Below are 27,450 nucleotides of genomic sequence, written 5' to 3' on the forward strand. Positions count from 1 at the left end.
ATATTATATATTTATATTTAATTTATATAGTATAATATAGTAATATAATATTATAATATATTAATACATAACATATATTAATAATATATGTTAATAATACATATCGATAATATATATAATATATACATAATTTATTGTCAATTTAGCTAACATACAGTGTATATACAGTGTGCTCTTGGTTTTGGGGGTAGATTTCCGTGATTCACCACTTATATACAACACCTAGTGCTCATCCCAACAAGTGCCCTCCTCAATGCTCATCACCCTTTTCCGCCCACCCCACCCCCCATCAACCCTCAGTTTGTTCTCTGTATTTAAGAATCTCTTATGGTTTCACTCCTCTTTATTTAAAATGAGTACCTATATCAGTGTTTATGTATCAGCAAAGAGTCTTCCATGAGGATGTGTGAAGCTCTGCTTGTGTTTGAATTGTTCAAAGTACTTAGTGCCGTTGCTTAGAACCAGCATCCAGTTTTGATGTTTCCTAAATAAGTCTTGCTGCAAATGGAAGTTCTTTTACACAAGAGCTAGGAAGCAGTCTCCAAAGACTAATACAGCATGAAAGCAATCAGAGACTAGTCAACACTGAACCAAGTTATTGAAACTTTATCTGTTAAATTCAATGCTTGTTGCTATTAATAAAATCTTATGTATAATGTAATATATTTCTGTGTTGTCTTTCTTACAACTTTCTATTTTATTTGATAAAGATTATTTTTTGTCCAAATACATGATTGACTTTTATTTTGTCAGATTTTTATTGAAGCATAGTATATGTATATAAAAGTGCACAGTCCCCATCAATGGACAATTACTAATCTACCTTCTGCCACTATAGATATGGTTATTTCTTATATGGACATTACATGTATATGAAACCATACATGCCCTTTGACAATACAGGAGTCTCTGCTTAGCCATGGTCTCGCTTTCCACAGTTTCATTTCCCCTGGTCAGCAGCAACCTGGAAGCAGACGGCTCTCTTCTGGCCTATCTTCAAAAGGTCAGTAGTAGCCTACTGCTGTCTGAACGTCTGTGCCATTCACCTCACTTCATCTCATCATGTAGGCATTTTATCATCTCATATCATCACATGAAGAAGGTTGAATGCAGTGCAATAAGATATTTTGAGAAAGACCACATTCACATAACTTTGATTACAGTATATTGTTATACTTGCTCTATTTTATTATGAATATTGTTAATTTCTTCCTGCATCTATTTATAAACTTTAAACTTTATCACAGGTACAGGCATACCTCAGAGATATTATGGGTTAGGTTCCAGATCATTGCAATAAAGTGAGTAACTCAATAAAGTGAGTCACATACATTTTTTTTGGTTTCCTGGTACATGTACAAATTATCTTTACACTATACTGTAGTCTATTAAGTGTGCAAAGGCATTTTGTCTAAAAAGATGGACATACTTTAATATTGCTAAAAATTTCTTACCATCATCTGAGCTTTTAATGAGTTTTAATCACTGATTGTGGATCATCATAACAAATGTAGTAATAATGAAAAAGTTTGTAGTGTTGGGAGAATTACCAACATGTGACAAGAGACATGAAGTAAGCAAATGGTATTGGAAAAATGGTGCTCATAGAATTACTTGATTCAGGGTTGCCACAAACCTTTAATTTATAAAAAATGTAGTATCTGCAAAGTGCAATAAAGCAAAGCACAATAAAATAATGCATGCCTGTACATATGTTTAGGAAAAAGCATATATATATGGGGTGCAGTATTATTCATGATTTCAGTCAACCAGTGAGGGTCTTGGAGCATATGCCTCTCAGACAAGGGGGAACTACTCTCCCACATTGACTTGATTATAGTGGCTTCTAAATATGTATTACCTGATATTTAGTAAGACAGACCACTTGCCCTCATTGTTCTTTACATGCTTATTCTTCTTTTCTTTTTAAATTTTTTTTAACGTTTTATTTATTTTTGAGACAGAGAGAGACAGAGCATGAACGGGGGAGGGGCAGAGAGAGAGGGAGACACAGAATCGGAAGCAGGCTCCAGGCTCTGAGCCATCAGCCCAGAGCCTGACGCAGGGCTCGAACTCACGGACCGCGAGATCGTGACCTGAGCTGAAGTCGGACGTTTAACCGACTGAGCCACCCAGGCACTCCAACATGCTTATTCTTCAAGATAAAATTTAGTAGCACTTAATTTAATTCTAAAGATGACAAAAGGTGTTGATTTTCTAATTTAATTATATTAAAGTTATATATTAACTTTGGGAAAATTGCTTTTTTATTGTATATTATTCACACCCAAGAAAATGATTTGCTTTCCATATTCAAATATTGTTTTATGTCTATCAATAAGATATTTGTAGTTTTTATAGATTATCATCCTCTAATATATTACTAAGTATTGTTTTATTCACTCTTTGATTGAAATATTTTATTTTCCAAATTTAATTCCTGGAGGTTATTACTATTAAAAATAAAAACATTGTTTTTTTAATATTAATAATGAATTAATTAATCCATATTATAATATTCTCTCATTATACTTATGTTAAAGGTGTGGGGTTTCTATTTGCAAAAATTGTACATAAAATTTACATTTCTGTATATAGAAAAGTGAGATTAAAATTTTGTGATACTATCCCTTTTCTAGACTCATAAAATTAATTAGGAGATTTCATCTTTCCTATTACAGATAGTTTCAATAGTATTTAAAGGTCTACAAATGCATTAAATATGATATAGAATTCAGTTGTGAAACTGTCAGGTTCCAGCGCCTGTTTTAAGGTTGACCTTTACTCATCTTCCCATTCGTAAAGGTCTTTTCGAGTTTTTTTTACATCTTCTTAGGTTTATTTTTATAATGTAAATTGGCTAGAAAGTTATCCATTTTCTCTAGGCTTTCCAATTTGTGTCTAAAGACATAAGCACTATATATCCATTGCACTTTAGGGTATGTCTTCTTTTTGCATTCCTAATCTATACTGTTTCTTTAGCCCTGAGATCCTGTTGGATTTATCTATTTCCTCTATCTTTTCAAAAGAAAAATATTGGATTTACCTAAACTTTGTATAGTTTGTTCTTGCTAGCATTTTAAATTTTCAGCTATATTCCTATTAATGTGTTCTTCCTTTCCTCTTTGTTTTATTTTTAAAAAATAAGTGGACAACTTCTTTTATTTTTATTATACTACTTACTACTAAAAACACTCATATCATATATTTTCCTATGAGTGAAGATTTTGCTGTGGCCCAAAATTATGGTGTGGCATATGCCACTTTTTATTGCTTTCAAAATGATTTTAATGTCTTTTTAAATTTCTGTGTTGATCCAAATGAAATATGATGAAATGCATCTTGATTTCAAGGGATTCAAAAAACATTTAATTGTATTTGACTGTAAGCAGAAAATAACCATATAATTGTCAATTATTTTACTTGATCAAGATTATTTTTTGTCCAAATACATGATTGACTTTTATTTTGTCAGATTTTTGTTGAAGCATAGTATGTGTATATAAAAGTGCCCAGCCCCCCATCAATAAACAATTACTAATCTACCTTCTGTCACTATAGATCTGGCTATTTCTTATATGGACATTACATGTAAATGAAACCATACATGTTATTTTGTGTCTGGCTTCTTTCACTTAGCATATTTTAAAATTCTTCCATGTTGTATTATGTATCAGTACTCTATTCTTTTTCTTGATGAATAATTATATTCCAGTGTATGGATATAATGCATTTTGTCCATCCCATTCACTATTGATGAACATTATAGTTTTCAGTTTTTCCCATTATTTAAAATGCTCTTGTCAATACTTGTGTACAAGTCTCTGTATAGCTATATATTCTCATTTCTCTTTGATAGAAATCAAGGAATGGTGTTGCTGGCTCATATAGTAACATAGGTTTAACATTTTTAAAAACTTTCAAGCTATTTTCTAAAATGGTTGTGACATTTTACGTTTCAATGAGCAATGTATGAGCGTTCCAGTTTCTCTACATCCTTGACAAAACTTGTTATTGCTTGTCTTTTTTATTATTGCCATTTTACAGGGTGTGGTTTTAAGATGCATTTGCCTAATGGCTAATGATTTTAAGCAACTTTTCATGTGCTTATTAACCATTTTTTATATTATTCTGTGAAATGGCTATTCAAATAATTTGTTCAGCCTCTAGGTTTGCAGGACTGGTCCAGTACTGGGACAGGCCAGGAGCCTGGTTTCCAGGGAGTTTGGGGTTCCTGGGGCCAGTCTGGCACTAGGGCAGGTCTGGAGCCACTACCAGGCTAGATGTTGGGTCTGTGGGGACCGTCCTGGTGCTGGGGCAGATCAGGAGCAGGGGCCACAGTAGTTGGTCTGGCACTGAGCCTAGCCAGGAGACTAGGTTTACAGGTGCCTACCTGGAGTCTAGGTTTGTGTCAGCTGATTGGAAAGCTGGGACTACAGGGCCCTGTAGGGGGTCACATGGTGCCATGGGAGTTAAAATGGTGCCAGGTGGGTCAACTCTGGGGTCTGTGGTAAAGTTGGCACTCATATCGCTATCCTCCCATTGGAAGGATGTCTCTTCATGCTGGGCTGCCCAGGCTTGGAGAGAAAAGGTGAATGGAGGTACTGTGAATCTTTCTTTCTTACCCTCCATTTTGTATCTTTTTTTTTTTCCAATTTCAGTGCCGTAATCCCTGACCTGCAATCCTTGGCTCTTGTGTGGTATTTTTCAGTGGACATAGTTGTTCAAATTGATGTTTCTGCGAGGGCACTATCATTAGTCTCATGCCATCATTTTGCTGACATCATTTACCTGCTCCTATTTTGTAAATGAAAAAGACTTCATTTTACCTTTAGTGATAGCTAGTAAAAACTGTGCAAATAGTTAGGCAATGTTATGGAAACATCAAGCTGAAGACACCTACATAAAATTCAGGTGGCAATCGCATTCAAGTTCTTGTTAAACTCATTCAGTTTTCAATAATGACTAAAGTAAAAAAATTCCCTTACTACTAATTTCCTTATATCTTAGTCTAGGACACTAAATATCATCTTTGAAAAGACAGAGGCCATGTGATTCCAAAATGTTATATATTCTGTCCTTAAAATCACATTTTGCTTCCCTAAATGGAGAATATTATAGGTTAAATACCATGGGACTTAAGAACTGTTATAATTGTTTTGTATTAAAAAATGTAGGGGCGCCTGGGTGGCGCAGTCGGTTAAGCGTCCGACTTCAGCCAGGTCACGATCTCGCGGTCCGTGAGTTCGAGCCCCGCGTCAGGCTCTGGGCTGATGGCTCGGAGCCTGGAGCCTGTTTCCGATTCTGTGTCTCCCTGTCTCTCTGACCCTCCCCCGTTCATGCTCTGTCTCTCTCTGTCCCAAAAATAAATAAAAAACGTTGAAAAAAAAAATTAAAAAAAAATGTATTATTATTTCTAAGTTACTCTATGTTTATAAATTAATTTGTATGATTAAGTAAACAAGGAGATTTGTGGTCATATAACCAAGAAACTTTCATCTGCATTCTGGAATTCACTTTGTGGAGCATTCACATAGGGGTACAGGCTTTACATACATAATCAACCGATGGCATCCTGACCTGGGACACAGGCATGCCTGGCCTGTGACATATATAATACTATTGCCATTTTACAGCTGAGAATACTGCTCAAGATTATATAACTAAAGAGCTACCTTAATTGCTATATTATTACATATTTCTTTTGAAAAAAATGTAAAGACAAGACCAATTCCCATATTGTTAAATGTGTAGTAGGTAAATGTAGTAGGTAGTATATACAAGCCGTTATTGATCACCATTTTAAGAATTTACATTACTGAATTGCCAAAAACAAATGCACCTGATGCAATTTCTTGACATAAGGAAAATGATCCAAGAACAATAATACAGGGAAATTTAATAATTTCTAGCCAATTACATATCATTTTAAGATAAAGTTATATATTATCTAATTAGTAGTCGAATAATTCAAACTGAATAATAATGCTTTAATGATTATTATAACTTGAATGTACATTTTAACACATTAATTATAAACAATTAATAATTAAATAATTAATACTAATAATGTTATGGACTGAATGGTAACCTCCCCCCAAATTCATGTATTGTAGCTTAATCCTCTACGTGACTATAATTGAAGATAAAACCTTTAAGGAATTAAGTAAGGTTAAATGAAATTGCAAAGGTGAGGACCTATTCCAATAGAATCAGTATCTTAGAAGAAGAAAAAAAGACACCAGATCTGTCTCTCTCTCTTTCTCTCTCTCTCTCTCTCTCTCTCTCTCTCTCTCTCCACATGCATACAGAAAAGGCCTATGTGAGGAACACAACAAGAAGGTGGCTGACTGCAGGCCAGGAAAACAGGTCTCACCAGAAACCAACCAGCATGTTTATCTTGGACTTCAACCTCTAGAACTGTGAGGAATAAGTTTCTGTTGTTTAAACCATCCAGACTGCAGTATCTTGTTATAGCAGACTAAGTAGACTAATATAGAAAACAGGGATTCTGTTTCTTATTTTAGCATATATATGATATGTTACCTAGTTACTTCAGAAGAGTTAGGCAAGATTATATTGTGGCAACATATGATGCCAAATTCTTAGTGGCATATAACTACAATGGTTTATTTCTTGGTCATATTTCACAACCACCATAGGTTAGCCGAAGCTTTGTTCAACACTGTCTTTATTCCAGGCTAACAGAGCAACCCTATCAAAGACACTGCCCATTTTGCGGCAAGGAATAAATAGACACGGTGAACCATGAGCTAGTTCTTAAAACTTCTACTTAGAAATTACACATTTTACTTCTGTATACATGCCCTCAGCCAAAGTAAATCATACACCCACTGCTTACATCAGAGGGTCAGAGAAATATAATATTCCTACTAGGAAAGGGAGAAAATATATAACTTGCCATGGTGTAGTGAGTCATATTAACCACCTCACCTAGCAAAATTATAACACTAGTTAAAATCAACTCTTCTCTAAATGTCCTTACTCAGGAGATGGTTGAATAAACTATGATGCTTCTACAAAATGGAGTATTAAAAAGCTGTAAAAAGAATTAAGGATATGTTTATGAACTAATGTGATATAGAATTCAGATATATGTTGTGAAACCAAAGCAAACTGTATATTGTGAAAAATAAAGTGCAAAAGTATGTCTTTTGTTTGATATATTTCATGTAAGAAAAAAAGAATGTAAGAAAGTATTCATGGGGTGCCTAGGTGCCTCAGTCGGTTACGCATCCGACTTTTGACTTCGGCTCAAGTCATGATCTCACGGTTTGTGAGTTCAAGCCCCACATCTGGCTCTGCTCTGACAGTGTGGAGCTTGCTTGGGATTCTCTCTCTCCCTCTCTCTTCTGCCCTTTCCCCACTCATGCTATCTCTGTCTCTCTCAAAATAAATTAACAAACTTACAAAAAAGAAAGTATTCATACATCCACTTGTTTGTGCAAAGAAATACAAAAGGGATAAACCAGAAACTAATGAGATTGATTATCTGAAGATGTATGTGGGGATAGCTTAGAAAGAATTGGGTAAATGGGAATATGTTAATAGGGATGAAGGGAGGGTGAAGTTTCTCTGAGTACACCTTTTTGTAGAGCTCTGACTTTTAAAACCATGGGAATATTTCACATACCCCAAAAACAAATAATTTAAACCAACTACGATGTGAGGGAAACTTAAAATGGAATGCAAACAGTAAGAGATAAATTTAATTGTATTATAAATGAATAACATAAGCAAAATTAAGTAGGTGCAAATAAAAGAACTAACTTAACTTTGGAAAACCAAAGTTTATACGTTTAAACTTCATACTATAATGCTAAATTCAAAGGAATTGTACACAAATACTGTGCTCTAGTTAGTATTTTTCCCCACAAGGATACAAAGTAGCAACTCTGAAACTGCTTTATACATATAATAGGATCAAGTAAATAAGTAAATACCTTTTGGACAATGAGAAATTAGTTCTAAATGTGGGAAAAAAAGATCTACACATATTGAAAGAGAGAGGTTAGAACAAACCCTGTAGCATTAAATCAGAATCGGAGACATCAGAATGAACTCAAGCTTTTACATACACACAGACACATAGATAGTAGTTACAGAAATAGATATTGTATTTCCTAGCACCCCCCACTGAAATGGACTATTAGCAATAAATATAACTAACACACAGATTTTGATTTATAAATGTCATTTACTAATAAAAGGAACCAGAGATCTTGAAAAAAGTCTGATTCTAGGACTAAAGCAGAGAAAAATACAAGATGACCCTGATATATCTTGTGGTTCTAGAAAGCAACAATATGCTCAGAAAAGAATACAGCCATGTTGGAATGACTCAAAGGAACTTACAGTGGCCAAAAATGGAACAATTCAATCAACAAAACATAGTATTTAATTGTATCTATAGAATACATTTTGTATATTTATAGCATATATTTATTATATACAGTCTGTTTATTCATTCTGATATAAATAATTAAATTGATTAAATTAATGTGAGAGAAGGGACATCTCTTCTTTACAGCAGTACTCCAATTAGTAAATATGCAAGGAATGATGTAAATAGAGAGTCACCATTATGCTAATATCACAGTAACACTTACTGCACACGAGAACCACTAAAACTTGGTGCTAAAGGTAGTGGGCAAAATTATGAGAAATGGGACTTTTATGTAATCTCAAGATATTCCCACCCATGGCACCTATTTATTGCAAAGATGAAAATACCAGGTTTACAGTGGAGAAACCTGGCAAACACCACCTGAAACAAGAATCAAAGCCAACATGACAAGTAATTTATAAGTCATGTTTATATCACGTACCACTAATATGATGATCTGAGAAGCCCATGACATCACTTCAGTGGTATTTTTGGCAAAAATACATGATCTCAGTCTGACCCTGTGAAAACATCTCGACTCAGGTCAAGAGATTATCTACAAAATAACTGGCCAGTACTGTGAAGGCACTGAAGAAGCACCCTTGTCTCATCTCAGATTCAAAGTCAGGATCCTCAAGTGTCCCTATAATGTTGCACAATCATCATGATGTGGTTTTTCATTCATTTACTCCCTCACACTCCTTGATGAACATTTCACCTTATCCTCTCCTCATCTTCTAAAAATTCCTGCCCCATCTTTATTCTCAATTTATGGTCTTGCTTTCTATTTCACTAGGAAAATCAAAGCCACCAGAAAGAAACTCCCAACATCATACATTGGTGCCTGCTATCATCTGATCCCACACAATTGCTTCTCTTGTGCTATTAGAGTTGAACTGATTGTGGTTATACTTAATGCCAAGCATTTGAGTTACACTGTAAAAAGTTCATTCTTTCTCGCCGACACTAGTATGTCATTAGTACTTTCCCATTTATTTTCTACATCATCAAGTTTTTTCTCTCAGCTGCATCATTTCTATGAACAATTATCCTGCTAATTTACCTGTCTTTTAAAGAGTCACTTTGATACAACCACTTCTCTATTTCATCATTCCCCTTACAGCTAAATCCCTTGAAAAAAAACTGTCAATAGTTTTCTCTCCAGTTTCTCTCTGCCCATTGTCCACTGAATCCACTCCAATATTGATTTTGCCCCTATCAGTCCATCAAAATTGTTCTTGTCAATTCAGCAATGACCTCGACATTGCTAAATCCAATACTCAATTAATAGCTATCATAATACTTGACCTGCCTGTCAAGTTGATCTGCCTTCCTCTTTAAGAACTTTTTTTTTTTTAATTGGATTTCTGGAACCACAAAATTATGGTTTACTTTCACTGTCACTGAGGTAAAATTCTGTAGAGTTCACCACACTATCCTTGAACCTCTTATTTTCTCTGCATCATTTCATCCGTGGACTCATTCATCTGCCTTCATTTAAATAGCACCTATATGCTAATGACTCCTAAATACACATTTCTGTCCTGGCCTTCTCCCCTGAATCTCTGACTGCCAGTGTATGTCTGACTGCCTACTCAGCATTTTGGATCTCAGATATCTGGAAGCTAGCATGTTTCTTAACTTATCTCTCCAAATCCACGTTATCTATTCCACTTAATGGCAACTTAATCTTTCTAGTTAGACAAGTAGAAGACTTGAAATCATCTTTAAATTCTCTCTTTTTCTCATACCCCAAATCCAATCCAGCATTAAAACATGTTTGGTTTTACCACTTCTCATCACCTATACTGCTCAATCCTGGTACAAATAACCTGGACCTACATTATGCCAAGAGCCACCTGAATCTCCTGACCATATCTTTTCACACCTACTGTCTATTTCTACACAGCACAGGGAATGTTTTCTTTAAATCATAAGTTAGATCGTATCACTTTAATTTGAACCTTCCAAAATTTTTGCAATGAATTCAGAAAAAAAGCCAAAATCCTCAAATGCCATAAAAACCCTTTATATTTTGACCTTGTTACCTCTTTGACTTCATCTACTATTCGCCTCCTCTTTGGTCTCACCGACTTTCTTACTGTTTCAGGCACAGATGTTAGCACCAACTATACATTGTGTTAGAAAAACATTTCCCATGTATCCTTATGACTCATATCCTTACTTCCCTCAAGTACTTATCAAACATATGACCATTTCTATTTGAAACCCTTCTAACAGCACTTTTTGCTGTTTAACCTGATATATATGTTTTAACATAACATACAGTTTATTATTTTCATGTTTTTTGAAAGTCCTTCTTCTACCCACAACAAATTATAAGATCCATAAAGATGTTTATGTATTCCTTGTATCTCTACCACATAGAATGGTACATAGTAGGTGCTCAAAAAAATATTTATTTAATCAATGAATGAATGAATAGCCTCAGCAGCAGCATCAGTCACATTGAGACAATTTATGCTTCAGCCTTCTTTCCAGATAAAACAAATGCTCTTTTGCAGGTACAAAGTGTTGTGCAAATGAGTGATAGTAATATATTTCTCAATAACTATTAATGTAATCCTCTGAAGTGACTTATTGATTATTTTTTCATTAGAGTCAAGATATACTATGGATGTGGATGATAAAACACAAACAACTAAAATTAATAACTTATCTTCAGACTTTTTCAAATACTGTGTACATTCAAATATTGAAAATCATATTTTTAATAAGCCTACATGGGATATAATGGTTGTCTCCCAAGAAAGAAATATGGCCAGTAAGAATTCCATTCCAAACAAGGTCATATTCACAGGTTCCAGGTGTTAGGATGTAGACATATCTTTTTTGGAGCCACAACTGAACCCAACCAGTAATAGTAAAATTAGACATTCCTTGTTCAAAATTATTTTATTGTTCTGCACCTTCTCTCTCTCTTTGCTCCTTTTTTAAATGTATATGTCAAAACCAAACAAATTTACTCACTATGATATTTCTTACCTTCAAAATTACTTTTGGACAGATGAATATCCTAAACCATGTAGTTTTCCTGTTAAGTAAAAGGAGAAAGCTTTTAAGCCTTGATGTAAAGATTTACATTTTTCGATACTGTTGAAATGCACTTTAGTATTGCTAGTAATATCTTCAATTATTTTCTTAAAGTCTTTAAGGATTTCTCAAAGTACAGTAAACACACTTAGGCTAAAGACATGTCCAAATGTATAAAATAGCCAGTTGAAGGCTGCCGGCAAACCTCGATTTAGTACGTGAAGATGAGCATTTGGCAAAAAAAAGGTTGTGACAATGGCTGTACTGAAGAAGATGAAAGAGTAGTCACTGAGTAGCACAGTTTTAATGAACTGACCCAGCGTATAAAAAGATAATTAGAGTCATAATTAGAGAACAGTAATTCATACTGAAATTATATGTGAATACCTTACAGTAAAATGCTAGAGTTATTGGTGGAATCGATGCAATACTTTAAATGTAATCTAATGTTCATTGTTTTTTGTGAGCGAGACAAGACTAAAACACCTTATCTTCCCTCAAAGGCAGCACTGTGAGAAATGCCCTGTGTAGAAGCAAGTTTTTTAAAAAAAGAATGTTAGCTCCCAGGGATCAGCACCTGAGCTCACAGTGGAAGTTGGCTGCTCCTTATAACCTATAAATACAGTACTTCTGAAGAGTATCTCAGATACCCAATGCTACAGCTTTAAAGTTAGCCACAGTTTAAAAATATCCATTTTCATTGGGCAAACTCATTTAGCAGATATCATACATAGCATCATGAATTCGAGAAATCCTGATTATTCCCGCTGAAATCCCTTAAGCTTAACATGAAGCACACACTCTGACACCAAACCGTCCATAGCAACTCAGAGACGGATGCCAGAGAACATGCAGGTTTCTTGGGGCAGCAAAATCCACCACTAGGAATTAACAGAGACTATCTCATTTTCTTATTTAATACCAAAGAAACAGATTTTGCTTTTAACTTGTTCCTCAAACTCAGGCGATTTGTGGTTTCTTCTCTTTTGTTTCTGCTCTCCAATCCATTCTTCCAAATATATGGTTTCTTTATTAAACCAACATTTAATGAATGTCTACTATGTGCCAGGCACTAGGTAAGTAAATTACAAAGCATCTGATTTCACAGGTATTCATTATTAAATCCATACTGCTTTTGCTTATTGAGCACTTTACACTGTGTCCATTGTTTCATGATGATTAACTGGCTTAATGCTTACAACAACCTATGGGTTAGGGGACATTAGTACCATCCTAATTATATAAGTGAGAAAATCATGGCTTGGGGAAATTGAATAACATATGCAAATTCATGAATTCAGAAAGTGCAAAGCTGGCTTTGAGCCAAACTACCTGGCTCCGAAGGCAAGGTTCTCACTGACGGTGTGGTAACATTCTTTCAGCATGTTGCTCACACTGGCTCTACTATACTTCCCCACCTTCATATCTACCCTGATGTCAACTTGCTCCACAAAATTTACCTGTTTTATTCTTGATGGCAAACTGCTGGTGATCATCCAACAATAAGCTTGCCTTCTCTCTACAATATTTTCTACTTGTTTCAACTATTTGGTTCTCTTTTTACTACTCTAGAAAATTTCCACTCTCTGTTAGTGAATATAGTGATCCTAACAAGGCAAAAAAAGGTTAGGATTTCCTCAGAGAGGCAGGAAGAGGAAAGATGGAAGAATGGTATTTCAATCAGAAGGGAGCTGAGCTGGTGAAAGTAGGGACAAGAAATATCATTCAAAGGTTGGGCAGGATCTAAAAAGGTAAGTGGTGTGAGATCTTATTTTTAGTGACAATTTTTGGGGTAATCCACTTGGTCTAAATCAGATCTCACTTATAAAAGTGAAAGAGATGAAGTGGACTTTGGTGTCTTTAAAACAATTACTATATTATGTTTGTACTAGAGTCTTCAGAGTTGATCTCAGTGTGGACACAGAATATTACCATTTCCAAGAAAGGAATGAAACATGAAATTATCCATTTCAGGTATTGCTTATGTCAAGCCAGTATCCCTAAAGCAGTATATTTGATGGGACACAGACGCAATCTCTGAAAGCAGCAATGAAATGCACGTGCCTGATGATCTTCATTCTTCTCTGAGCAACTCTGTGTGTGGCAGTGAATATGCTGATAAGCCTAGATTGTACAGATGTCTCTGCCAGGCAAAGAGAATCAGAAGAAAGAGTTTTCCATTTATATCTTAGTAGAGCATATATTGGCATGCAAAGAGAATAACAAAACAGTATGCCATAAGGACTAGAGTTTAAGAGCCATGCACTTCTGAGCAGATCTAGGCATTCTGAATTTAGATTTTAATAATATGGCAAAAAAACTCAGTAAGGATACAAACTTTTCAGTCAGAAACCCGGATTCAAATCCAGTCTCCATTGCTTACTGGCTGAGTGATCTCAAGTGCATTGCTTGACTTCTAAAGTCCAGCTTCACCCTGTACCATTCATAAATGAATGTAACAATATCTCCTCCTAGGATAAATGGAATAATAATAATGTACGTAAAACATCAAAAAGAGTACCTAACTCGACTGACAGTCAATACTAGTTCTTTTTGTTTATTTTATGCCATAATAAGAGATGCTAATGTAATCTTTTTTTTTTTTTTAAGTTCTAAATAAAAGATAGAGGACAGAAAACTTCAATTTAGAATTCCAAAGCTTCTCAGAACTTTTTCACTGAAGACTGGGTTTACTTTCCCTGGAGTCTGGGTAGCCATGCGAGACCAGCAGTGGAACAGACCTCAGAAACACCATGTCAGGAGGGGTTCAAGTCCATGACAAATATCAGATCGGGGCCAGCTCCCTCAGGGCAGGCACCCACCTCGGGGAGATTCATGAGGTCTGTGGAATTTTTGATGTCACTAAGCTGAACTAGATATACATGCAAGGCTCTACGGGGGAAAAAAGTAAAACTTTTCTTTTGACAAGAAAAGAGGAACGATGTTAAATCTTTGCTAGTTCCACCGAAATTAAGACACAGCCCCCACAGCCCCCAGTTCTCTAAGCTATAAAGCCTTCAGCACTCTGCCAGGAATGCTTATAAATTGTGACTCATCTTGCAGCAACCATTAGCAATCTTCAGTGCTAAATTGGTACTTTCAACATGATAAGTGCCTTTCCACCCTGTGAAAGAGCATCCACTTTCCCTTATACTTACAAGTGAGCTGGAGGAATTTTTTTTGTTGTTGAGCTTTACTGTTTTACCTGATCTACTGGAGAATCTCCAGCAAAGATTCCTGATAGCTGCTGCTTAGTGGTGTATGATGAAACTAAGTCTTAACTCTTTCATATTCATCCCCTGTACTAAGGTAAATAACACTTGTTTCAACTCATAGTTCAACATCATCCAGAGAACGTAAATTCTTGGCAGACTTCAATTTATTATACATATTGCATTTGATGGATGATCATCTTCAAACTGAGAAATGGGGCTATTGGGGATAGGAAATTTCTTGACACTGATTCACGCAATAAAATAGAGTTGCTTCTTTGAAGAGCATCAAAACTTGCCATCAATACTTCTAGTTTAAGATCAGAACCCTTCCATAAATAAAACTCCAAAGTATTTTTTGCTCTTTTCTTTAAATGACCCTACACTGTTGTTGAGCATGTTTTTTGATGATATCTCTAACTATTCAATAGGTAAGAAGCAAAGAAAGTACAAGTTCAGTGGTAACTAAGAGTTTAAGGGGCACTTTTTAAAATCATCAATGTTGTTATAACAGAGAAAGAAAATGATGAGCAAGAGGTTCAGTAAAACTAGGTTAATCTCAAAGTTGTATGCTTTCCAGAATGGAGCCAACAGAGACAGGAAATTATCTGTACTCCTAAGAGCATCATTAAACCTGCAGGGGAAAAGAATATACAATTTATGAAAACAAAGATAAAAAAAGACACAATTTGTGGGAGAAAATCAGAATAGATAGAAGATATACTTCATAACTAAAATTGGCAAAGAAAGATGACAGTCTAGCAGGCACATTATCATAGATAAATAAAAAAGAAATAAGAAGGACAATGAAAAAGAGACATTCCAGATGGGATGAAGAGAGTTAATGACAAAGAAATAATGTATCATTTGAGAAATGAAATTACAACTAAAGATGAAAAAAAGTCCAAAAATAAATGAACTGGTATTATTTTCATTTTTAATCTCAGGCATCAATACAGTTAAGATAGAATAGTATTAGGGGCTTAAGAATTGCTTTAGGTACAACTCCAGTTCTATTTGAAAAAGGGAGATGGAGGGAAAAGACCACTGAAAATCCAGTCCTGAGAAAACAGTTTGCTTTTACTTATTGGATATAATATCACAATCAGATATTATAGAAGGTGCTCAGTAACATTCTACCTGCTCCATGATATATTTTCTTCAACACCCAGTGTTCAAAATGAACAAATATTTTCCTCACTGAACAAGATAACATGTTCCTTGCTGACAATACTGTGTAAGTATCGGTGGTTGTTTATTGAGCACACATTAATTACTTTATTTAGCTCTTTCACCTATTTTGTCTATTCCTTAGAACAACCACACATTTTTCTCTATATATAAATAAAACTGACTGAAACAGAGGTCAATAAACTTGCTAAAAGAACATAGCTTGCAAGGGCTAGAAATTAAATCCATATCTGTGTGACTTAGATCACTTAATTCTTAAACATGTCTGGCAGAAGGGATTATGTATGTTTCATTGAGAGACTTATTTACACGATAGACACCACATTATTACTTCCATATCTTTCCATTTATTGCCTAGTTAACTCACATGGTTATTACCTTAGCTCCATTTTGGAGGAAGACAGAGTAAATAAAAGTTCAAATTAATAATAGCAAGATAAATGATAAAAGCATTTTTAGAAATCTCTCCAGATAAGCTGTAGTTTTCTTAAAAAACATTTTCTATTCCTTTGTCTACTTCTATAATAGATCGACTAGTATAAAATGCAGAAGATATCCTCTGTAAATACTCATTAAGACATTCTGGTCATTCCTATGAAATTTCCAAAGCCTGACACATGCAGAACTAATAAAATTGATCTCTAGAGATTACAAAAATAAATACTAAGACTCAACAAGAGACAGAAGAATGGAAAACAATGAAAAACTGATAAACATGCATGGTACTTTAATAATAATATGTAGTATTTATTGACATTTACTTTGCACCAGTCATTGTTCTAAGAACTATACATGGATTAACCTCTTAGTGTGCATTATACTTCTGTGAAGAGCTAGGCCAACCATTATTAAATTACCAATATTCAAACTTTGTTTTAAGTAAACTTTTCACCTTAGAATAGGCTTAGATTTACAGAAAAATGGCAAAGATAGGACAGAGTTCTCATATATTCCACACCAAGTTCTTCTTATTAACATCTTATATTAGTATGGGTAGTAGTCAGCATTCTCCAGAGGAACAGACAATAGGAGATAGATAGATAGATAGATAGGTAGATGATCGATGATAGATGGATGCATACATACATACACACATATATACATACAAACATAGCTAGATGATACATAGATTTATTATAAAGAACTGGCTCATGTGATTATGAAGGCTATAAAGTACCATGATCTGCCATCTACAACCTGGAGACCGAGGAGAGCTGACAGTGTAAATTCCAGCCCAAGTATAGGAGGAGAACCAGGTCCCATTTCAAAAACAGTCAGATAGAAAGAGCAATTTCTCCCTCATCCTGTCTTTTGTTCTATTCAGGCCGCCAATGGATTGGTTGGGACCAACTGGGATTGGGCAGGGCCATCCACTTTACTCAGTCTACTGATTAGTATGTTAATCTTATCCAGAAACACCCTTATGGACAATGTTTATCCACATATCTGAGTACCCTGTGTCCCAGTCAAGTTGACATATTAAATTAACCATCATTTAATGAACCAATACTGATTCTTACTAATTCTAAACTCCATGCTCAGATTTCCTTCATTTTTAACCTAATGTTCTTTTTCAATTCCAAAATCCTATCCACGATACCGCATGACACTTGGTTATCATATCTTCTTCAGTTCCTCTTGACTTTAACAATTTCTTTGATTTATCTTGTTTTTGATTAACTTAATTTTGAGGAGTGCCAGTCAGGTATTTTGTTTTGTGACTTACTATTGGAATTTGTCTGATGTTTTTTCTCATGATTAGACTGGGATTATGGGTTGTTAAGTGGAAGAACACAGAGGTTAGCTACCATTTTCACTGCATCATATTAAAGGTGCATAATATCAAAATGATTTACCACTGTTGTTATTAAACTTGATGACTTGTTTAAGATAGTTTTTGTTTTCGTTTTCAGGTTTCTTTTCAAAGAAATGCTCTATGCACAGCCAACACTTAATTAGTGGGGAGTTATGTTTTAACTCCTCAATGTCAGAGTGGCTACTTAAGTAATTTGGAATTCCTCTGCATGAAAGATTTGTCAATTTTTCACCATTTATTAAGTTATTCAGTCATTTGTTTATGTCATGGATGGACTCAGGGTACCTATTTTATACTCTGTGTTGTAATCCAATGCTACTTTATCTTGTTGCCCAAATTATTTCAGCTCTGGGGATCTGGAGCTTTTTACATTGCCTCCCTTTTTCTTTACCTGGATGTAAAGCCTATTAAAAAATGTGGGTCCTCCGATGACTGCTGACCCTGGGAGTTTCTCATGCTCTCACTAGTCCACACTCAGGTCTCATAATTCATCCAAAGTGCCATTTAAGTGTTCCTCAAGTTTATTCCTTCAGCGATTTCTGCTGCAGGTAAGCAGATCTGGTCTCTGACTCTCTGGCTGAGACTGTCTCTCCAGATTTCAAGATGGCGGTTTGCCCCGCGACTTCAGTTCTCTGATAGGTGCAAGAAAAGTAATTGGTTTTCAGTTTGTTTCACTTTTTCATGTGAGCACAGAAGTGTGGCCTCTGAGCTCTTTACATATCAAAGCTGAAGCAGGAAATATTCAACTATTTTTGACCTACCATTACTACCTCCCCCCTTTTTTTAAACGTTTATTTATTATTGAGAGACAGAGAGCCACAGAACGTGAGCAGGGGAGGGGAAGACAGAGAGGGAGATACAGAATCCAAAGCAGGATCCAGGCTCCCATCTGTCAGCACAGAGTTCTACGTGGGGCTCAAACTCACAAACTAAGAGATCATGACCTGAGCTGAAGTCGGTGGACTAACCGAGCCACCCAGGCACCCCTATTACCCACCTTTTTTTAACAGATGGGGAGATTGAAGTCCAGAGAGCTCACATAACTCACCCAAGGTTATGCTCTAGGAATTGCTGTGTCATGGGTTGAACTCAGTCTGATGCTTGTGGTCGTGATCTTAACCACTATACGGTACTCCTTCCATATCATATAACATAACACTATTAAAGATGTGAATAAAATTGTGTTGGAGCAACAAAAGGGAGGGATTTTAGGAATTAACACTCTAATGGAAAGCCTCAGGAAAGAGGAGACTAGTGAGCTGATGCAGAGAATGAGGAATTTACAGGGCAAAGGAGGGTAGGGGCTTCTAGGCAAAGGAACACCAGGTATAAAGGCATAGAGACATTAAAAAGAATGTCATCTGCTCTAATTCAGTTGTTGAAGTTGAAGATGTACATTCAGGATATTGATAAATCTGGAGACAGGCCCTCTGCCTTGTGAAGGACTATCCTAAGGACTGTGCGTGGAATTTATAATTGACAGAGAATGAGTAGAGCCTTTTAAAATTAAAAAAAAAAAAAAAAAAAAAAAAAAAAAAGATGCCTAGAAGATAGCCCATTATAGGTGGGAGATAGGTGGCAGGGAACTTATTTGTGAGATTTTAACTGTGGCAACAATAAAAATTGAGGGATATGTATTTATGTACCTGACAGTTATATGTAATATTTAATTCCCAAAACAAAAGTAGCAAAACACAGTCTCAAGAAACTGATGCAAATATTACTCAGCTGTCTCTGTTGCTGCTTTAAGATTCTCATCAGTACAGAACACCTTGGGTAGAAGACCTTCAGGAGAAGTTTTCTTTATGGCTCAACTACTGACATCACAGAGATTTAAATTCATAATAAAGCTACTATTTACTACTTCCCTAAACATTGTTATGATCACTTATATAAAAATCATGTCCTGTTATTAAAACTACACTTGTAGTTAAAAAATAACAAGTACCATAATCTCAAAATATTCCTATAGTAAATGCTTGAACACAGTGGGGAAAAGCAATTTAAACAAACAATAGACAATGCACTTAAAACACACTTTCTTTCACCTAAGCACACTTGTTTTGAATATGACTTACCATCATGATATATATAAAATGGAATCTATTTTCACCTTTTCTGTAAATTCTGTAAGTTTCAACACTCTTTGTGCCCCCCTCAGCAATGATCTTCCAGATCACATTTCTGTAGAATTTATGGTGAATGGAATTTTGCATTCAGTTCTTCGGCCAGCTACAATATTGACACTCATTCGTCTCCATGCTTTTCATACTGTTATTGCTATTAGCATTATAGAGTTTATCTGTATATCCATGCTGACGTCAAATAAAAATTGAACCTCCAAGGAAAGACAACGATAATTGTTTGCCACCTTTGCATCTTTTTCCTCCCACCCTTTAACAAGAAGCTTAATACTTAAAAATATTAAACGAAAGCCTAATGCCTAAATAATTAAAAAGGAACTATTAGTGGTCAAAACATAAGCTAGTATGAAAGATACTAACTCATTTACTTTTGGTAGTTATCAATTTGTAAGAGAAGCAGTTCCATACAGTAATTTCAAGCAGATTCCATTGCATGATTTTTAAAAAATATAATAGGAGGAGTGGGAAGAAAGAACTCTCTCGGCCTGGAAGTATACTGTTTGTTTATTTTTCTATAGCACTGCCTGAGTAAGGGACTCTGACCCCCACTTTTTGGACACGATGAAACTAAGGAAGGGTGAAAAAACACAGCTAGGTAAGAAGCCAAAATCAGTAACCCACAAAAGGGAGCCAAAATGAATAACTGAACCAAAATAAGGTAAAGGGGGTAGGAAGAAATAGATGTAAAAACAGGAGCACAGGAATGCCAAGGCTGGGTATAAAAAAGAAAAAAGTTACTTAGTAACTAACTACCTGTATTTATTATTTTTTTATTTAAAATTTTTTTTTCTACATTTACTTATTTCTGAGAGACAGAGCATGAATTGGGGAGGAGCAGAGAGAGAGGGAGACACAGAATCTGAAGCAGGCTCCAGGCTCTGAGCTGTCAGCACACAGCCCGATGATGTGAGGCTCTAACTCACAGACCACGTGATCGTGACCTGAGCTGAAGTTGGATGCTTAACTGACGGAGCCACCCAGGTGCTCCTTAAGTAACTACCTTTAAAACACTTAGCACCAAATTAAAAATGTGGAAAGCTAATAAAACAAAACAAAACAAACAAAACACTCCATTTTCTCTGTGTCTCTGTCTCTGTCTCTGTCTCCGTCTCTGTCTCATGCTGGCATATGTGGGAAAATGTTCATTTGCAGAAAAAAGAACGCATATGGGCCAGCCAAAGCTCAGACGGAAGCAGGATTTCAGGCTCCATTGGACTAGCAAAACTAGATGCACAATCATCATTAAACAAACAAATAATAATAATAACAGTTCTACTAGCAATGTGAAATGTAATTAGTTCACATTTTTGTAACTAACAAGTTAATTTTAGTGAAACAACAACCAAAAACATATTGAAGCAGAAAAATCTCAAATGACCATGGGCAATGTTAGTGACATATGAATAGTTTTAAAGGGAAAGCTCTCAACAAGCTACTATATTATCTAGTGTGAAATAAGTTTGCTTGACTGATGAATGGTAAAGTCTCCTCAATGACTGCACTATAAAATCTACAACATAACATATGATATATTCATTGCATAAATAAATATTTAGTATGTCAAACATTAAATAGATTACCAAGGTTGATTCTAAGCAATTTAATAAAATTCAAGGAAAGCATCCAAATTAAGAAACGAAATGGATAGGGGAAAGTTGTAAAAAATGTAAAGAGATGTGAACATAATGGGTCAAGTAGACTTTATCTGCTCAGAGGATTTTGCAAGAATAAACCTATTAAAAGAATAAATTTACTGCAAATCTCGCTCTATACTTTCTGTAGTTATAATGAAACTCATTTAAATGAATATTTGATAAATGCATAAATGAATAAAGATGAAATGAATAAATGAATGGAAAGGGAACGTAAATACTAAATGGTGGAAATTAAATGAATAATTCTCTTGAATAAATCAGCTTCACTCGAGGTTGCCAGCATTCTGTATAGAGTAATACCATCTAAAATGGTAATTTTGAATGGATCACGGTAACGAATTTATCCACACAAGAAGTATATAAATTTATGGCTGTAATCAATATACTCTAAATACACTTCGTTAAGTGCTCTGTCCTTTAAGTGCCTTCCCACATTATATTTAAATGATATTTTCTTCACGGAGTTAGATTATCCAACATTTCTTTCAGTCACTTTTTAACATTGAGAATACTTATATTCCAGGGAATAGGAGAAACCTTTCTCCATGTGTTTTCTTCTCAGAACATTAAACATATTAACCTAATTACTCTCCTTTTTTTACCATTCTTCTTCTGGAACCTTTCCAATTGTCCTTTCTATGGTTGTTTTTGATTAGGTCAGTACAAACCATATTAATCCTAATCCAGGCTATGCTGTCAAATTTAGGATAAGGAAATGTTTTGTGTTTGTCTTCTGAGTAACCAAGCATTTTTGTTTTGTTTTGTTATAACTCATAATCATTTAAAAGGGGACTTGTGCATTAAAATAACCCATTTTTCAACCACAAAGAAAGGTGACTAGAATTATTGGAAAATTAAGCTTATGAATATTTTATAAACAGTTACGGTTTCATACATTGAAGAAAAACCATCTCTTGCAAAACAAAGTTCTCAGATCCTACTCAAATGAATAGATAAGCCTCATGTGTCATTAGAAGAGTGATTATTTAGAGTTCAGTCAGTATTTTTTGCATCCATGAAAAGTTTAAACAATTAAAAAGAGAATCCTTTTTTTAAACTTTAAATCTTAACACAATTAATTTGTTTAAAGTACTTATTCATTTTAAATAGTACAAAGGTAAACGTTAGCCTGATTCACTTTGAATTGTTGCCAAGCCCAAATTAGTGGGCTCGCAACTTAAAAATTTTAATTCTAGGTTTAAAAAAAATAAATCTTACAAAGTTCTAATTATTAATCCAGCAAACTGAAAGGTATGTACTTTTTGAAAATGCACCAGGTTAGCTAGTGGGAAACTCTGTCCCTGTGCCAGATCTGCAATTGACTATACAACTTCAAACACATTTTATAGGTTTTGTCTAAATGTTCCAAGTGGAGAATTATCAATATATTTTTAAATATGTTTTCTTCATTTGATATGTAAAATTGTATTTGTTTTATTATTCTAATGTTATCATTAATGCATATCAAGAAATATATAGCCCTGGGGCACCTGGGTGGCTCAGTCGGTTAAGCAGCCGACTTCGGCTCAGGTCATGATCTCACGGTCCGTGCGTTCGAGCCCCGCGTCGGGCTCTGTGCTGACAGCTCAGAGCCTGGAGCCTGTTTCGGATTCTGTGTCTCCCTCTCTGTCTGCCCCTCCCCTGTTCATGCTCTGTCTCTCTCTGTCTCAAAAATAAATAAACGTTAAAAAAAATTAAAAAAAAGAAATATATAGCCCTTAAAAATTAAAATATATAATAATAACATCTCTTTCTTTGAATACCTCCCAACTTAATAACTAGAGCGTCTCCAGTCTTCGTGCTTTCACATATGTCTTCCTTTTCATCGCTTTGCCCTGCCTAACCCTAGTCCCATTTACAGAATAATATGAAATGTTAATATTTTATTAATATTAAATATCTCTTACATGTGGCTAAACCAATTGTCACTTCAGTCAGTAATGTCCTCTCCAAATTCTGGTATTTCCAGACTATAAGCATCTGTCAATCTACTGGGTGAAAAATAATATCTCATCTCATTTCAATCTTCATTTTGTGATGAAGGGTAAGATTGAACATCCTTTTTATGCTTAATCACCATTTATAATTCTTTTTGGCAAAATTTGTGTTCGTGTAATAACTCTTTTTTCCCATTGGTTGTCTTCTTCATGTTGATTTGGAAGAGTTCTTTATGCATTCTGGATAATAATTCTTTATTGAAAATATATTCCCATTTTCTTTATGGTGCCTTTTAGTAAACAGAAGTTCTTAATTTTTAAGTATGCAAATTTGTCAAAATTTAATGATAGGTGTCTTTGTAAATTGTTTAGGAAATCCTTTTCAATCCCAAAATTATAAAGATATCCTCATTTTCTGTAAATAATTTCAAAGTTTTGTCTTGCTGTCTTTATTCCATCTAGAATAATTTTTTATATGGAGTAAAATAAACACTTAGCTTTATTTTTCTCCATATGGATAATGAATTATTCCAGTATCATTTAGCTAAAGGGTTGATGCTATTCCCAGGAATTTTCAAAACCAGTTTTGATAAATATCAAGAGTGTAATAAATTACTTTGGTCAATTTTTCTATCATTTTCTTACTCCAGTGAAAGTAAATGTTGATATTTGGTGGGGAAGTCATCTGGCCTTACCCTTATTCATGTGTATCTTGGCTATTCATGGCCCTTTGCTTTTCCATACATGTTTTAGAAAGCAAAATATTTTGGGGGATTTTATTTGAAGTACGTTTAATCTGTAGATAAACTTTGGGGACTTGATCATAGCTATAATAAGTTTGTCAACATCTCTCTGTCCTTTTCTTAGTTTTTCTTTATACGTTTTAATCAATTTATTAGATACACCTAAGTATGACTCTGTTATGTTTTCCTGAAATTTGTAAAAATGTAATAATACTTTCCAGCCCTAATAATGCTTTTGTCCTTAATTAATTTAATGTGCATGTATTCAGTGTTCAGTAAATGCTAGGAGCTTGAGATGGAACACAAGTTAACTGAGCATCACACATTTGGACCATTTTCAGTAGTTCTTTATGGCTGACTCCTTATATGTGCCGTAGGTAGTGAAGGAGTTCCAAACATCCGTCTAAAATATGCCACTTTGGTACTTTGACTCTTTTGAGTTGAAAGCACATGAAAAATATCAGATGTAAGAAGAATACTCTAACCTTCCTTCTTTTTTCTTAAAAGCAGGAGATGAAATTCCCATGTGAAAATGTCTTCCCTATAGTAGAAGAAAAGTAACATTCTTATCATCAAGGATGAGAAGTCAAGAACGAGAGAATTTTATACAGGCTTTGTTAAAATAATTTTTTTTTTTATCTTCCTTTAGCTTTTCCACATAGTTTACTTACTTTTCCACAATAGCCTCTCTGTTCACCCTAATATAAAAGCATGCAAGTTTTACCATTTCTTTGGGTCTTCATTCCTTATGAAGGCTCTTGTGTCACATAAAACTTGCATTAAGTAAATTTGTATACCTTTTTCCCGTTGATGTCTTATATCAATTTAATTTTCAGGCTCTGCTTATAAAAAACAAAAACAAAAAACCTCCAAGAACATAAGGTATAATTTTGCTTCCTCAACAGTAATGAGAGATGTTAGCAGTAATAAAAATCACAGGGGGTCCTGAGAGCCTTGTCAAAAAGATCAAGTTTTTCTGAAAACGGTGTGTATCTAGCTTACCCGTGCCTCCATTCATGTCACTACATATGTGATCAGGGCTCATATTCATCATTCTGCTCTGTTCACCCAGGACATTTAAGTCTATTTATATATACAGTCAACATTATTAGTTGGCAATTCTGCATCTGCACTGCTTACACATTACTAATAGGAATTTTCTCAATAAAACTTGATTTTCTTTGAAATTCACACTTTTCATGGGACCCCATTAGTGACCCCACTCCCATCTCCATGGGTGGTTCCAATAGGCTTAAAATTAATTCAGTCTCTTTTGATAGTAATCGGTTCAGAAATAGGCATGCGATTCAATTCAAGTCAATGCAACTCAAGGAAGGGTTTTCTGAGGCTTCTAGAATGACCTTTTATTTTCTGGAAATACCTAGGATGGTATTTGTTGTAGAGAACTTTGTTCATCTTCTGGATATTGTTTTAACCAGATGAGTGACTGGAACTATTGTAATTATCATAATTGTAATTGTGTCAGGATGAAAGGACATGAAGGGGAGCAGAGGGATGAGAAAAATACAGAAATGGAATCATTGGATTTAAGCCACCCTTATTCCTAAACCAACACTCATTGGCTATATTTTTGAGTTGTATTTTCTGTAGAGTTATTATTAACCACAATTTGTCCCAAATAAGTTGGTTAACAGCTCTTGTCTCAGCAAAGTTGGAGTTCTGTCCCTTTTATTGTCAAGATTGTCTTGGTTTGGATGATAAATTATGTAGTGATCAGGGTCTGCTTCATGGGTGCTCAACCAGTGTGGTAGCACAGGACCTTGCCCTCAGAAGGATGCTTCTCTGGGGCTCCTGGGTGGCTCAGTTAGTTAAGCATCTGAACTTGATTTTGGTACAGGTCACAATCTCATAGCTCATAGGATCGAGCCCTGCATGGGACTCCAAGCTGACAATGCAGAGTCTGCTTGGGATTTTCTCTCCCTCTCTCTCTCTGTCCCTTCCCAGCTCTCTCTCTCTCTCTTTCTGCCTCTCCCTCTCCCTCTCAAAAATAAATAAATAAACATTAAAAAGAAGAAGAAGGATGCTCCTCTTGGGGTTTAATGTTCTGAGATTGTGTCTTAAAATTCTTAAAAATTTAATCTTTGATCTTGTGTATTTTATGTGAAGCCCAGTGACACAACAGAGCATGACCCAGGGATGTGGAGCTCATGTGCATTCTCACCTCTTAGCACCTCCCTGGGGTGGGTTCTTGGCCACTTGCTTCGGGCTCCTGCCCAGCAGCCACTGCCAGCATCCACTCTGGGCAGAAGGTTGGGACAAACATGGAGGATTGAAATTGGTGCAGTAAGTTTTAGGGAAGTCCCCAAGTCCATTTAAGGGTCTGCACTTCCGAGTTTCTCTGCACCTGGAGGAATGTAATATTAAATAGAAAATTTGAAACAACAACAAAGACAAAAACAACAAAATACCATGACAGATAAGTAGAGAAACAGTGGAAGAAAGGAAAAACTTTTTTCCTGTTTGTTTTGGACAAGGAACACTACACTTTTATTTTCCAGTTATGTAGCTGGCTCTGGCAGTCATATTAATACATACCTAAAGTCATATTATGTGACACAGCAGATTCTGTATCTGTCGACCTCACAATTACCAGACAAGGTCCGGGTACAGACAGCAAGGCCTCCATGATGTTCAACCATAAGGTTACCATTCACATGCTACTTGGTGTGAATGGCATTTGAATGTCACCCCTTGGATTTATATAACACATCGTACTAAGATCCATGTACAGAAGAGCATCTTTACCAAGAAAAACAAGTTAGACATAATAATTTTAAGTCTAAAAATTTTTTTTTGGCTTCTCTATATATGTACTTTTCAAAATTTCCTTCAAGAGTGAGTGATGCATTTAGTTTTATTCAATTAAGAAATTTGGTAGGGGGCTGGTGCCAGGTGGAACCAAAGTGAGGCTACTGAGCAGGGGCCAGTAGCTCCAGGAGTAACTGTGGCATGTAACAGACTCATGGTGCCTCTCATTGTGATGAATGTGTTCTGGGGCTTCCTCGGCTTCTTGGTGCCCCGGTTCATCCCTAAGGGTGCCAGTGAGGGAATTATCATCACCATGCTGGTGGCATGTTCAGTGTGCTGCTATCTTTTTTGACTGATTGCAATTCTGGCCCACCCAACCCTCTCTTTGGACCGCAGTGGGAAAATGAGACCATTTGATACCTCAAGTATCATTGACCTTGAGGAGGAAGACCCACTCTCCAGCGCTCAGTCACTGAGGTCGCGAAAAAATTCCTCCAGATGCAGACTCAACTCCAAACACTG

General features: G+C 35.3%; 1 pseudogene; it reads left to right on the forward strand.

Moving 5' to 3' along the window:
* The first annotated feature begins 919 nt into the window (after positions 1–919).
* On the forward strand, positions 920–27,363 carry LOC125921598 (V-type proton ATPase subunit e 1-like; annotated as a pseudogene).
* The last annotated feature ends 87 nt before the right edge of the window (positions 27,364–27,450 follow it).

Source organism: Panthera uncia, chromosome C2 (assembly GCF_023721935.1).
Source record: "Panthera uncia isolate 11264 chromosome C2, Puncia_PCG_1.0, whole genome shotgun sequence".
Classification (NCBI taxonomy): domain Eukaryota; kingdom Metazoa; phylum Chordata; class Mammalia; order Carnivora; family Felidae; genus Panthera; species Panthera uncia.